The following is a 14,342-nucleotide window of genomic DNA, read 5'->3' as shown; positions in this document are numbered from 1 at the left end:
GTTCCACATTTGATACATCGGTGAAGAATACTGTGTCATTGTACCCCAGTCCTTCACTCTGCCCTTCGAACAGCGGAGATTTCCGGTGAACGTGTCCCCAAAAATTTAAGTTTTGCTCCAAACATTTTGGAGGTCTTTGTCGACTCGAGGAATAGGTTCAATGCTTCGGTAGATTACAATGCGAAATATGACCACCGGGGCTCCCCTCAATCCCCGATCTTAACGTACACTCCTGAGGAACTCCGACTCTGATGTTATGTTGTTCATTAAAAATAGATTTAAATTTCACCTGAAATCTGCGTTTCATTAGATAACATGCTAAATATCATCATCATCATCATCATCAACGGCGCAACAACCGGTATCCGGTCTAGGCCTGCCTTAATAAGGAACTCCAGACATCCAGGTTTTGCGCCGAGGTCCACCAATTCGATATCCCTAAAAGCTGTCTGGCGTCCTGACCCACGCCATCGCCCCATCTTAGGCAGGGTCTGCCTCGTCTTCTTTTTCTACCATAGATATTGCCCTTATAGACTTTCCGAGTGGGATCATCCTCATCCATACGGATTAAGTGACCCGCCCACCGTAACCTGTTGACGATCATGGTATCGCTCATAGATTTCGTCATTGTGTAGGCTACGGAATCGTCCATCCTCATGTAGGGACCCAAAAATTCTTCGGAGGATTCTTCTCTCGAACGGGGCCAAGAGTTCGCAATTTTTCCTGCTAAGAACCCAAGTTTCCGAGGAATACATGAGGACTGGCAAGATCATAGTCTTGTACAGTAAGAGCTTTGACCCTATGGTGAGACGTTTCGAGCGGAACAGTCTTTGTAAGTTGAAATAGGCTCTGTTGGCTGACAACAACCGTGCGCGGATTTCATCATCGTAGTTGTTATCGGTTGTGATTTTCGACCCTAGATAGGAGAAATTGTCAACGGTCTCAAAGTTGTATTCCCCTGTCCTTATTCTTGTTCGTGCTTGTGTTTGACCAGTGCGGTTTGATGTTGTTGGTTGATTCGTCTTCGGTGCTGACGTTGCCACCATATATTTTGTCTTGCCTTCATTGATGTGCAGCCCAGGATCTCGCGCCGCCTGCTCGATCTGGATGAAGACAGTTTGTACATCTCGGGTGGTTCTTCCCATGATGTCGATATCGTCAGCATAGGTCAGTAGTTGGGTGGACTTGAAGAGGATCGTACCTCTTGCAATTACCTCAGCATCACGGATCACTTTCTCGAGGGCCAGGTTCAAGAGGACGCATGATAGCGCATCCCCTTGTCGTAGACCGTTGTTGATGTCGAATGGTCTTCAGAGTGATCCTGCTGCTTTTATCTGGCCTCGTACATTGGTCAGGGTCAGCCTATCAGTCTTATTAGTTCCATCGGGATACCGAATTCTCTCATGGCCGTGTAAAGTTTTACCCTGGCTATGCTATCATAGGCGGCTTTAAAGTCGATGAATAGATGGTGCAGCTGTTGTCCATATTCCAACAGTTTTTCCATCGCTTACCGCGGAGAGAAAATCTGATCTGTTGCTGATTTGCCTGGAGTGAAGCCTCATTGGTATGGGCCAATGATGTTTTGAGCGTATGGGACTATCAGGCCTAGCAAGATAGTGGAGAATATCTTATAGATGGTACTCAGCAACGTGACACCTCTATGATTGCTAAATATAATAATATTAAATAAAACCCCATATCAAATGCTTGCCCGATATCTGGGAAAACTTCCGTGCAAAATCATGTTCCTTAGAGAGCACCCCTTATTTCGGATTACATTCTGGGGATTAGCTCTATTATATTGTGCTTTTTCTTCTTTCTGTGCATGGAACGTTGCGAAGGCGAAAAACGGGAAGTTTGTCGAAACTTTTGGAACAGGTGGGGGTGGTGGCGCTGCAATATCGAAAACTCAGTTTATGAACCTGATAACGACGAGAAATCGGGGCCCTGCGAAACCATGTTCACTTAAGGCCGAGCAGATGGACCACATTGTACGGACACTATTCCCTGCGCACTCAGTGCAGGATGCTAACGTTGGTGCGGAAAGCACCGAGGACTTTTCTCTATAAAATAGTTGGAACAGACAGTCCTCTCTATGAAAAGTAAAATGGGCCCGATGGTATTTCAGCAGAGGTATACAAACTGGTATTCCAACATCAGCAAAGGGAAAGGCGACCCTGAGTTGCCGTCTTCTTATCGCCCTCTTTGTATGCTTGACACTGCCGGAAAAGTGCTCGAAAAGCTCATCAGAAGTACTTATCTCCAGGGCAGTTCGATTTTAGAGGAAGGCGAGGATGCCGTTCCTTGACCGGAGGCGGAAACTCGACGGGTGGTGCTCCTCGTAACTCTTGACGTCAGAAACGATTTTAATTCCGTATGATGGATAGACATTCTAGACACATTAGACAATAATTTCCAAGTACAGAACAATCTCTTACGGATATAGAAAGACTATCTCAGGAACCGCTCCCTGCTTTATGAAATGTAGGTGGTCTGATGCGGATGGAGGACAAGTGGGCAGCGCAGGGATCCATCCTGGGGCCGAACCTCTGGAACGCTTCTTATGATAGTCTACTTAAACTCGGCATGCCAGAAGAGTCGAGCCTGATCGGTCATGGAGATGAGTTCGCGGTGTTTGTTGCTGGACGCACTGTTGAACAGCCGCAAAGCAGACTTGGCATATCGATGGTAAGCGGATCGATGACTACTCATGGTTTCAACCTTGCACTGGAAAAAACCGCCGTTGTCATCCTGACTAAAAAGAGAATTCCGACACTGTATGCCATATCGTCCGCCGAGTCGAGAATCGAGTCAAAACCAACTGTAAAGTACCTTTGACTGACTCTCAAAGATGAGCTTTTTTGAGCGAACAAGGCTGCAGCTGGCGTTTTGGTGACGTCTCCTGATAAATTCAAGTTCAAGAAGTTTGTCTTGCTTTAAGGAGCAGGGGTATGATCTGACGCTCTCGCCAAAGAGGTATATCGTAGGCGTCTCGCGCAAGTACAGAGACGAAGAGGCTTGTGGGTGGCGTCTGCGTACCGCACTGTCTCCTGAACTGGCCCTGATGATGATCGTGGGGGTGATCCCCGTTGCCCTTCTTGTTAAGGAGCGTCAAGCCATATACAAATGCAAAGAAGGGAAGGGAAGGGAGCCAAGGAAGGTGGTTGCTCGTGAAGAGCGGCAACGCATCCTAGATGAGTGACAACTCTTTTGGCAAAATGAAACTAGAGGCAGATGGATTGCGCAGCTCATTAGCAACTTAGGCGCGTTACAGAGTCGGAAGTATGGTGGGACTGACTATATCCTTACCCAGTTTTTAAGTGGGCGTGGAGGTTTTCAGTCTTGCCTACATAAGATTGGAAAGACACGATCTCCAAATTGTGCAATGGAGTAGTGGACGGTGCCCATCACATTGGGGGGATGGGATGGGATTTGTCAGCAGCTCTATTTAAGCACAGAAGATCTCTCTCCAGACAACATTGTGGATGAGATGCTGTGGAGCACTGACAGATGGAGCCGTGTTGTATATAATTTGCCGATTCTTCCCGTTGCATACAAGATAGAGCTCGACCAGTAGAGGAGGTGGATAGCAGGGGATCCTTGAACTGATAGTTCCCTTCCTCCTCCTCCGTTGGTGAAAGGAATTCCCTGATCTGAAGACTCCATAAGGCGGGAGAGTTCGGTTACTAACCCGAAGTAATGTGACAAACGGTTCCAGGCTAGCTCTCTGATGATGGGGAGGTGTTTAGTTGATAATCCGACGACGTACCGAACCGGGCGTCCAAAATTCAGCTAGCCTACCCAAAAGAAAAAAAATAAAGCTACCATATGGTAAGCCCACCTGGCTATTTCTGCAGGCATAGTGAGATGCCTTGAAAGAAGTGCTTACTCCTTGCGATGTTCCGAAAGTTAAGTATTTTCAAGAATGGTATGGGTCAGGGTGTTGCTCTCCAGGGCGAATCGATGAAATTGGAAAGGTACCGGAGCTAAATTAAATTTTTTGCCGCATTTTTCATTTGTTACTGTTCCCATCTTTTTTTCTCCTTCAGAGCTTTATGGACTTCGCATCCTTTTTAATAACCGTGTCGTTTCGTCTAAAACCATGGCGTTTTCTGGCCTTTTTTGGTGCATGGAACTCACTGCTGACTACTCGCATACTGAAATGACCTACGCCCTACAAAACACAGGGAGGAATCTCATACTCGATGTAAGGAAGAGTCGCACCTTTCAGTCGCAGTACAAGACTAGGAGAGGTTCATTCATTAAATAAATGAAGAGCATTCAAACTAGGCACAAATAGATGACCGGTCATTGAGTCTTGCAAAATTTGGTACTTTGTGATCTACTGTTACAATATCTATTACTGTTGAAATTGATTGTTGGCTTTAAAATGCCCTTACTTTTATCACTTTGTACTGGCGCTTCCAGAGGGTCACCTTCTTGGTTTATTTCACACGGGAAGTATTTATGCTTCCAGATCCTACATATGAAATGCAAATTAATAGGCCCCTCTACCTCCCGCAGTGAAAAGATACCCACACTGGATGGTCTCCGTCTGATAGGTCAACCCTTCTATGTGCATGGACTTCAGATTTTTTGAATATCAATGTGATACCAAAAAGCAAGAATCCATGTTGTTCGCTAAAGCAAACACAATTGATGTTACGTAAGTTAAGAGCCTATGCGGATACCATGCAAGTTGGTCCCCAAAAAAGGCAACGCGAGTCAACTGAATACAATTTTAGCGCTGCGGCCACAATGTCTGGGTACGTATTGTACTATTGGTTGCAATTCGGTGGGTATGTTCGGTGTTGCATGGATAATTTATTGCCTAGTCATGTGTCATAGTGTAAACACATTTTGATTCCGCTTAATGAGTCTATTCAGAAAATGGTTTATGGACTTGTATTGTAAATTAGGTGGTATGTTGCCTTCGAACTATGAAAAACTCAGGTGTGGACTTATGGCGCATGGACATTGGAGAAAGGGTGCATAGTTGAGGTTCTTACTTAGTTTATTGACTGTCCTTCGACACAAAATTACCTGCAATGGGAGCTAGACTCGAAATATTACAATAGTTTGACCTAACTATTCTTTTTCTTCCGCGATTTATCTTAACGTGTTAGATTTTCAAATATTATTATTATTATTATTCTGTTAAGGGAAAGTCGCACCGCGTCCTTAAAAAACTATTGTGCCCCTTTTACTGGTTATAGGGTACCTATTGATCATAGTATCTCAAGCAAGTCAATAACCGTTAGGAACTTTAGTGTATTCCCTACTTCCAGATCTTTCAACTTTGTATCTGGTTTTAAGTATTCTCCCGGATGCCTCGACCTACTTTGCACAAGTTCCGGACGCTATCCCAGGACGTTTATAAAGATTTCATCACACTCCTCACAAAAGCTGCAGGCAGTGTCCATAGATATCCCTAGCTTCCCTAGGTGATAGTTCAGCCGACAATGACCAGCGAGAATTCCCACTATGATTCGGAGGTTCTTTTTGGTGAGGTTTAAGCAATCCTTTGTGCGCATGGGTTCGTATCCCCCAATAAGCACCCTGGACTGCTCCATCCCTAGTAGGCCCGCCCAGTATAGTTCCATCAGCCGTTAATTTCTTAGAGCCATATCCATGAAACCGATTTCGATTCCACAGAAGGGTTCCGGCCCGTGTAAAGGCGTCCCTGCTCCATTCTTGGCTAGTTCGTCTGTTGCCTCCCAACCCAGGATGACCTGGAAGCCAGAGTATACAGACCCTGTTGGACAAGCCGAGTGTATTCAATCTCTCAAGTCATTCCCACACCAATTTAGAGTTCACCTGGTTGGACTTAAGTGCCTTGATCGCTGCTTGGCTATCGGTGAGAACAGCAATGTTCTGCTCCCTCTAGCTCCTTTAGAGATTAAAGGCATATATTTCCGCTTGAAATATGCTACTGTAAGTGCCCATTGGCTCGAAGTACATTTTCCTTGGACGAATGACAGTTTACCAAGTAATCAGTTCCTGGTTTAATTCCGACCAACCTGAATATTGCCCTCCTTACCTGCATCAGAATGTGCAGGTGGAGAGGGGCTAACCCCAAAAGGACTTCCAGGGCATGTCCTCATTACCCCACTGATACACACTCAAGCCAGCCTTTGAAGTTTGTGCAATTCCCAGGCTTGTGTGCTGAGTTCGGTTCTTTCTGCCAGATTACCGCTCCATAGGTAATCATTGGCCTTACTATTGCAGTATATGTCAAAAGTAGTATCTTCGGGCTGTAACCCCACTTTTCCTGCCTAAAAGTCATCGGAGACCTCGTGGCTTTCCGACATGCGTCTTCCAGAGTAATTTTGGGTTAGTATTTGTTAGCACGTCCACGAGTTCTTCCACTACCATACTCCACATAAGCGGCAATAGTACCCCGCCCTGTGGACAACCTTGCGGCTCAGGGCATCTTGTATCTCTGCTTGCGATAGGTTGTTGAATCCTCCTTCAATATCCAAAAACGCACACAGTGCTATTTCTTTTGTTTCTATGGCAGAGCAGTTTCAGTTGACCGTCCTGCCCGGTAAGCGTGTTGAAAGTGATGTAGGGATTACGCTTTAGAACGTTGGTTCTAATATAGTTGTCTATGACCTTCTCCACCGTTTTGAGTACGAACGATGTTCGGAAAATTGGCCTGAAAAATTTCGGGTGAAAAGGATCCTTTTTACCCGCTTTTGGAATAAAGACCACTTTTGCCCGTCTCCATGCTATGCTCCCCCTTACTACCCTCACAAGAGACTCTAAGATGATTCCTAGGCCTCTCTGGATTAGTGTCGGGAAAATGCCATCCACTCCGGGTGATTTCAGTGGTTTAAAAGTTCCCACTGGCCGTCTTAGCCTAGCTTCTGAGCAGACCTCTTTTGCTAGTTTTCAGTTCTCCTTTTATTCGTTGTTGGGGTGTCAGGCAGTATGTTGTCGCCTGCCACCGTGGGTTAGGACCCCGGGAAGTAAGTTCTGAGAAGCAAGTCTATCCTTTCCTCCTCATTCTTGGTAAATGTCCCATCTTCCCTCTTCAAACAGACAGAGGATGTTCCCCCGTCTTTGGCTGCAGCCTTCTAAAGCCTGGTTGTTTCTATGATCCTTTCACAGAATTCCCTGAAGCTGTTCCATTTTGCTTCCCTAATCACGTTGATATACGCAATCAGTGAATTTTTGTACCACGGCCAGTGCCGGTTTGTTTTGCCTGGTTGAAGAGTTTTCGCACCTCTGTTCTCAATCTCGCCAGGTTCCTGTTCCACCATGGTACTTCCCTTGATGGCTTAACTGCCTTAGCCGGACAGCGTCAATGACGACTATGTTGAGGTTTTCTACCACTCTTTATAGTTCCAGTTCCCTCCTGATGTCACTGCTCCCTTGAAGGTGGCCAATGTTGTTGCTCATGTGCGTTGCATAGGATTCAATCCATTCTCGTGTGATTCCTTATTATTCTTTTTATTTCGGAGCTGCCCTCAATGTTGAATCTGATTATTCTGTGATCAGACATGGAGGGTTCATCCGACACCCTCCAATTCCTGACCATTCCGTTCACTAGAGTATTTCCTAGAGGTATATCTAGAACCTCCTGTCTAGGGCTGGTCACAAATGTTGGAGTGTTCACTAAATTATATATTTTTAACTTATTGCTGAGAATAAATTCAAAAAGAGACTCAAGATTGGTGTCGCTGTTTCCCCAGACTTCGTGGTGGACGTTGGCATCGCAGCCGAAGAGAAGTGGTAACGCTCTTTTCTCACAATACTTCGCCAGTTTTGCGACTTGTTCCGGTGAAGCCCCGATATCGTCTCCTGGGATGTATCCGGAAGCCACGACTGCCTCTCGAGTGCTCTTCCCGGCTTGTAATGAGACTTGGATAGCCACAAGGTCCCCGGTTAACAACTCTGAAAGAAAGATATGTATTTTAAATTACGTTTAAGAATTATGCAAGCTCTTGACTATTTACAAGAGGAGTCCCAAATAACGTGCATGCTTCCTACTTGCAGACCGTGAATCTGCCCGCGGTACACCCAGGGCTCCTAAGCCAGCATTATTCCCATGTTCTCCTTGAAACTTGTCCTTGGAATTACCCCAGATGAAGCTTTCGCATGGTGGAGGTTTATCTGGACTATGTTAGTGCTGGCCATTGACTACATTGTTGTTTGAAGCTCTTCTCCACTGTCGGAGTACCGCCCCCTTCCTCCGCCTTCCCGCGCATCACTGTCCACCCTGAACCCTAGAAGTCCTTGGTCTAGATCGTCCAGCTTCTGCTCTTCATTGGGCAGCAGATTTACTTGCCTGGTTGATCCAGTCCTTTCTGCCTCTATGGCTTTCGGGACTTCTTCGGTGACCTTGGTATGCTTTTCACCCGGTGTCTCCTCCTAGGTGTCTTTCCTCGGCTTTTCCGTGCACGGGTATGCTGCCAAATTAATAGTTGATATGGCAACTCAGACGCTTGATTGCCTCCAGGGATCGATCATCTACCCCGATCGTGAGGAGTTTACCCCTTCTGAAAACTCTCCATAGTCGGGTATGAAGATCCTCGTTCTGATCGATTAGGAGGCCCATACGATTTCCGCCTCTATTTTCGCGGCTTTTGGGAGAAAAACTGTCACATGTGTGCTCCTGGTATATCATCCCCAGCACATGTTGACAGTTCTGCCCCTTCCCAGCCTGGCAATTTAGAAACTATAGTTCTAATCCACTTTGCATTGTCTTCCGTCGCGCAGTCCACCCGTATAAGACCTGGTTGAAAGCGTATCCCGGTGAACACAAGTTTCGCAGTCCATCCCTTGCACATCTGCCTGACGACAAGGTCTTCAATGGTTTCCTGCTCCTCACGAGTGAGTATTTGCTCGGGAAACATTTTTGGTAGCATCGCCAGTCGAATGCCCTTGACCACACTAGCATAGCTAATGGCAAGCTCCCTGAATTCCGCCTTCACCCCTGACCTGCCTTCCCTTAGGTTCATGTTTGGATTTTGTGGGAGCATTCCCTTCATGCGGGCTAACCTCTGCTGTTCCCGTTTTCTCGGCTCTGGTAGAGATGACTTAGGTCTATCCTGAGCCTTTTTAAGAGCCTCTTCTGGTTTCAGCCTTCCTTCAAATACCGCAGGTACCGTTTAGCACCTGCGCCACTGAGAGCTGTTTCCTTCCTGGCATCTGATATATTGATTTCAGACGTGCTTTTGCTGGTCCCTGCTTTTTGAGCAGTGGCGTTTGTTGGTTGTTGCTCACACAGTATACCAATTTTAACCATGGATCCACTGCTTGAGGTCCCAACTTCTCCCTTCTTGGGTGTAATCACCTGACTTTCGTTATTTCGGAAATGCGCCTCCGCCTGATTTACCAGTTTTGTGTACGGTACGGGACCCCGCTTTATTGGTTTTCATTTTTAAGGTTTTGTGTGAAACAAAACCTTATTAGAATCGAGACGGTGTCTGTCTGTCCGTCTGTCCGTCTGTCTGTCTGTCTGTCTGTCTGTCTGTCTGTCTGTCTGTCTGTCACACCCGATTTATTCGGAAACGACTAAACCGATTGTCACGAAAATTGGTGAGAGTATGTAATCTGGTGATCCCTTTACATGCAGTAAGTGGCGCCATCTTGTGTTAAGTTTAAGGGGGGGCTCCCCATACATGTGAATGGAGGGTGCAAATTTTTTTTTCACAGAATGTAGCCATGTAGGGTATCAAATGAAAGGTCTCAATTAGTACTTTTCGAATCTGGTTCAATATTTGATATTAGATGAAACATAGGGGAGTGAGGGTTCAAAATATGACCCGCAAAAAGTGTAACAGGTCTCGTTCTCAGAACCTATCCAACCGAAAAATCTGAAAAAAATCACAGTGGTGCATCTCTACGAAATCTAGGCCTCAAAATATATCCGGTTCCGATATCTGCACAAATAAAGTTAATAATAGTATATTTCCACATTTTAGAAATTTACCCGGCACCCCCCTTGTGTTCATCCCAGAAGTACAAAATTTGGCATGCGTATAATGAAGAACTTAGTGCACAGTTTGGTCAAGTTTGAAGAAAATCCAACTATTATTAACAAAGTTATAGGGGGTGAAACTTTACAATTTTTTGTGAATTTCGTGCACTCTACAACCTGCATGACGTCATCATCACATATCAATTCGTCAATACCATAACGAAATGAGTTCTTATGAACTGGGTCGCAGAGAATTATTTTGTTTTAGTTTTTTAGTTATTTGTCAGCCAGACATGTGTGTATGTACTCGTAGGTATATGATAGATGCGTGCTAATGAACTTTGCGGGTAGTGCCTAATTCAAATAGATATAAAAAGTAAATCGGAAATATGGGTACGATCAATTTATATACGTGCATATATGTGTACAGTATTCGGTAATAGGCAGTTTGTTTGTTTAGGGTGAGCGTGATATCTATGGCTGTAATAAGTACGTATGTCTCGTAGTTTGGAAAAATATGAAGGATTATGTTGGATTTGTAGCTATATACGGACAGAAAAATGTGCGTTGAAGTTTCTCACATAAGATGAACACAAAACCTTTATACCCGAAGCGCGAGCTTCCGGTATTCCGACTTGTTTTATCTTTATTGCTGGTACTCATATGATTCCCACGAGTATGGGGATTAGGAGGTCCGCCGTGCCATAGGCCCCCGTAGCACGGTAAGATCTAACTTACTCACAGAGGCGACCAGGTATCAGTCAGGCTCCGTTCGAACACAGTCAGTTACCCCCGATTGCAAACTATCCACTGGGCACGGTTCGCGTGACACCCTGAATTGGGGGAGTGTTTTTCGACTCTCCAGTCTAGATCCGTAGCGTTTTGGTAATAGTACAAGGTGTGGATATCACCACTCACTAACGGTCTTGGTAGACCAGAGGTTTGGCTCCTGGAAAGTCACACAACGCGCTAGAGGACAGACAGTTCATTCTCAGTGAGAGATAGGTTGGCCTCAAGGAACAATGCTCCGTGTGAGTCTATCCTGTAGTGCACTGCTTGACCCTTTTTCAAATATACCACTAATCGAATATTCACACGACGAGTCGAGCGTTAGCGTAGCTCTCATGGATAATTTGCACTTTCCTTGGGTTGTTATCTAGTTTTAACAGATAATACCGAAATGTTAAATAACACGAAGGCGGTTGTATGCTCATAAATAAACACATTCCTAAGTTAAACGTGATATTTTCATCGGAATCATTCAATCTGTAATTTATCCTTAGCTTGATAAAGTTATCCATGATCAAAGCTGCAGAAACATATGTCAGACAAGTTATCACGTCAAAAAATTTAATTTATCTGGAAACTGAAATATTTATCAAGTTTCACTCTCCGCCGACCAGATCACTTAGTACGCGCTAAACGTTTCTAGTGCTGAAATGTAACTAAGATTTATCTAAGATTACTCAATCGATAGATTGATCATTATTGGTTTACAGTTCAATAATAAAACCTGAGATATTTATGTAACTACCAACCTACATGCCGCTCTGAAAAATTATATCTGAGTTTGCGAAAGATTGGAAGAATTTTCAACTCTTATGTGTACGTAACGCTGGGACATTTTGCCTCTTTCTGATAAATTTACTAGTCACGTCCCTGTAATGTATGCATGATGTCGTACTACTGCTGCTGTCGAAGACGGCAATCATTCATGAGATATTCAGAAAAAAGAATTCATATCGCGGCAAATGTAAATATCAGTTCACTTGGGCTTAATGATCACTGAATGATCGAGAGGGTGCAGTAGTTGGCAGTCGGTTCAAGTTGAAAATATCAACTTGAATATCTTTTTCTTTTATCTTTGCGCAATTTTCGATTAAAGTTTTTGATACATTTTGTTTTTGTCACATATTTCTTAGGGTGGCTCTACATCTACATGTTCAGACTTACTGGGAATCGTGATACCAACAGCGTTCCTGGATATACCATATTTTAATCATCAAATTTAAATAACCTTTATTTGTTTTTCAATCAACAAAAACAGCCTCAGCTCTTTTGTTTTGGTGGAGGAGGAATACTATACACAGGAAATTCAACTCCCAACACATTCTTTGAAATTTTATGGAGACGAAAAAATCTTGCACACGTTCGACCGCGACGGTAGTTGCGCGAGCACAATTCTGCGCATAAGAGCTGGTGCTAGTGGCGTGTATGTGGTGCAGTGCATTGGTGTGCGCTCATGAGGTTGCGAGCATACGGTTCTGAGTTACTGCAAGCACTTTGTAGCATCTGCCATAACATTTGCACATCCCAGCGAGAATTAAAGGCGGGGCTTTTTTAATTATTCATTTCGGATAGCTTAGTGGAAGTAAATACGCACAACATTCTCGGTAATTGATGCATGCTTGCTCTCCTAAGAGAGGAGAGGTGGAAATAAGTAGATGCATCCAAGATCAATGTTTTGGATGCACCCATTTCTTGCTGAGATAAGATGAACAAGCAGACACAAGAGAACCATCTAGACGACATCGACATACCAATACCACTTACCTACCCCTTCCCTACCTGAAAAGTGCACAATGAAATTCCGTGTCCCATTTATCGCTGAAGCTGCTCCTCCCCTATATAGTCTCCTTGGAGTGGATGTACATGTCGAGAACCTTCTCTGTCGAACAGTAAATTATAACTGTTATAGGCAATAAGGAGTTGCGGGAATTGGTTCTTATGGAGGAAATATTTCTTCTCTCCTTATCAATTTCGACAACTAAATAATTGGGATGTCACTGGCACCTTTCTAGCAATTTCACCGCGTATCTGGCTATCAACGCATCGATGCGCAGCCTATAAGAGGAAGCCTATCTGTCGCTTTGTTTTTCTTGTCGAAGAGTTGGAAACCTTCAAAAAATATTGGTCTGGTCACGCCAGCATCTGGGGTTTCTACTCACTAAAACAACCCCAACTCCCCCATGCCCCGTGTAGGTATTACATAACAGGGCGGAGTCAGCTTGCTCTAGCTTGGTTACCATTCGTCTCTTCGCGGCGTACGTAACCGCGTTTTTCTCGCCTCTTCTGCCTTTTTCCAGATAGATTCCACCATGGAGTTGATCATATCCTAGTCCTCCTGACTTCGCACCAGATTTTCTGCTACCAGAATCTCTCCTAGAGTCTACTCTAAGTTCATCTTTTCTTCCAAAAATCTTGGACAGTGGAAGAATACGTGTTCTGGTTCCTCTGGGACTCCGTTGCAGTTTGGACAATCGGTGGAGGTAACCAGTTTAAACTCAAAGAGGTACTGGCGATATACTCCATGCCTGGTAAGAAACTGATATATATAATATAATATTACAACTAATTTCACTGTGCCGCCTCTCTAACCAATCCTTGATGCAGGGATGAGCCTGTGTGTCCACCAACCCTTTCCCGAACGTTTCCAACGCTCTTTCCATCTGTATAGAGGTCCCCCCCTTCGGCGTTCTTCGTCTGCGATAAAGGAGAGATAGACTCTGCATTGTATATTTTCGTCATCTCATGTCTATGGGCACCATTGCCCAGATGGCGAATGCTGCATCACCCGAGACCGTCCTGAAAGCAGAGCACACCCTTGGGGCTGTTCTTCTGCAGACTGTAAACTGGAGCTGAATGTACCAGGATTGGGCCTAGTGGGGCTAGTATGGAGGCCTGTTGAACAACGGCGGAGGCAGTGTACTCCTTCGGTACGTCATCGGTGTCATACCAGAGCTTCTGTTCTTGTAAATAGCTGCGAGATAGGCAGGAATACCAATCTGTGTCAGACACTTAGGTATTAGGTTTCAATTGGCAGAATTGAATGCACTTCCCACGTCCAGAGTCACCCCCATGCAATATTTGCTAAAACTACCCTTTCCATGAATTACATTTTGGTCCAAGTGAGCTTCCAATAACAGAACTGCGATCAGGTCCGGTCGGTATTCCCTGGCCCCACGCATGCAGACCGGCAGCTTTGTCATCTCCTATTCTATCGCAAATTTCCTGCAGCACGCCTCTGATGATTGGCTTTATTGCCGTCACATTGAGTGGTCGGCGGAACATGTCAGTGTTCTCCTCTTGTTGAGGCAATAACCCCTGGATGATTTCTGGCAAGGGGTAGGCTGGTGATCTGCGAAGATGAAAGGCCGTAAATGTCCCATCACGATTCTATAGGTGCTCTCCCACGAGTTTACGTCCGCTTTCGAATAGAGATCTTTAAAGCATTTCCTCTTGCTACGTTGGGCAGCCGGCTTGATGGTTTTACGGGCGGTCGACTTTGCCTACCGCCCTCTGAGCTGCTATTTTGGCTTGGTGTCAGGCTGATTGAAGGCTTACCAGTTCGGTATTCTACCAGTAGTTCGGTTTTTTACTGGGGAATAGACACCTACTAGACATGGGCGCCTGC

Source organism: Hermetia illucens, chromosome 2 (assembly GCF_905115235.1).
Source record: "Hermetia illucens chromosome 2, iHerIll2.2.curated.20191125, whole genome shotgun sequence".
Taxonomy (NCBI): domain Eukaryota; kingdom Metazoa; phylum Arthropoda; class Insecta; order Diptera; family Stratiomyidae; genus Hermetia; species Hermetia illucens.
This window is presented reverse-complemented; position numbering follows the sequence as displayed.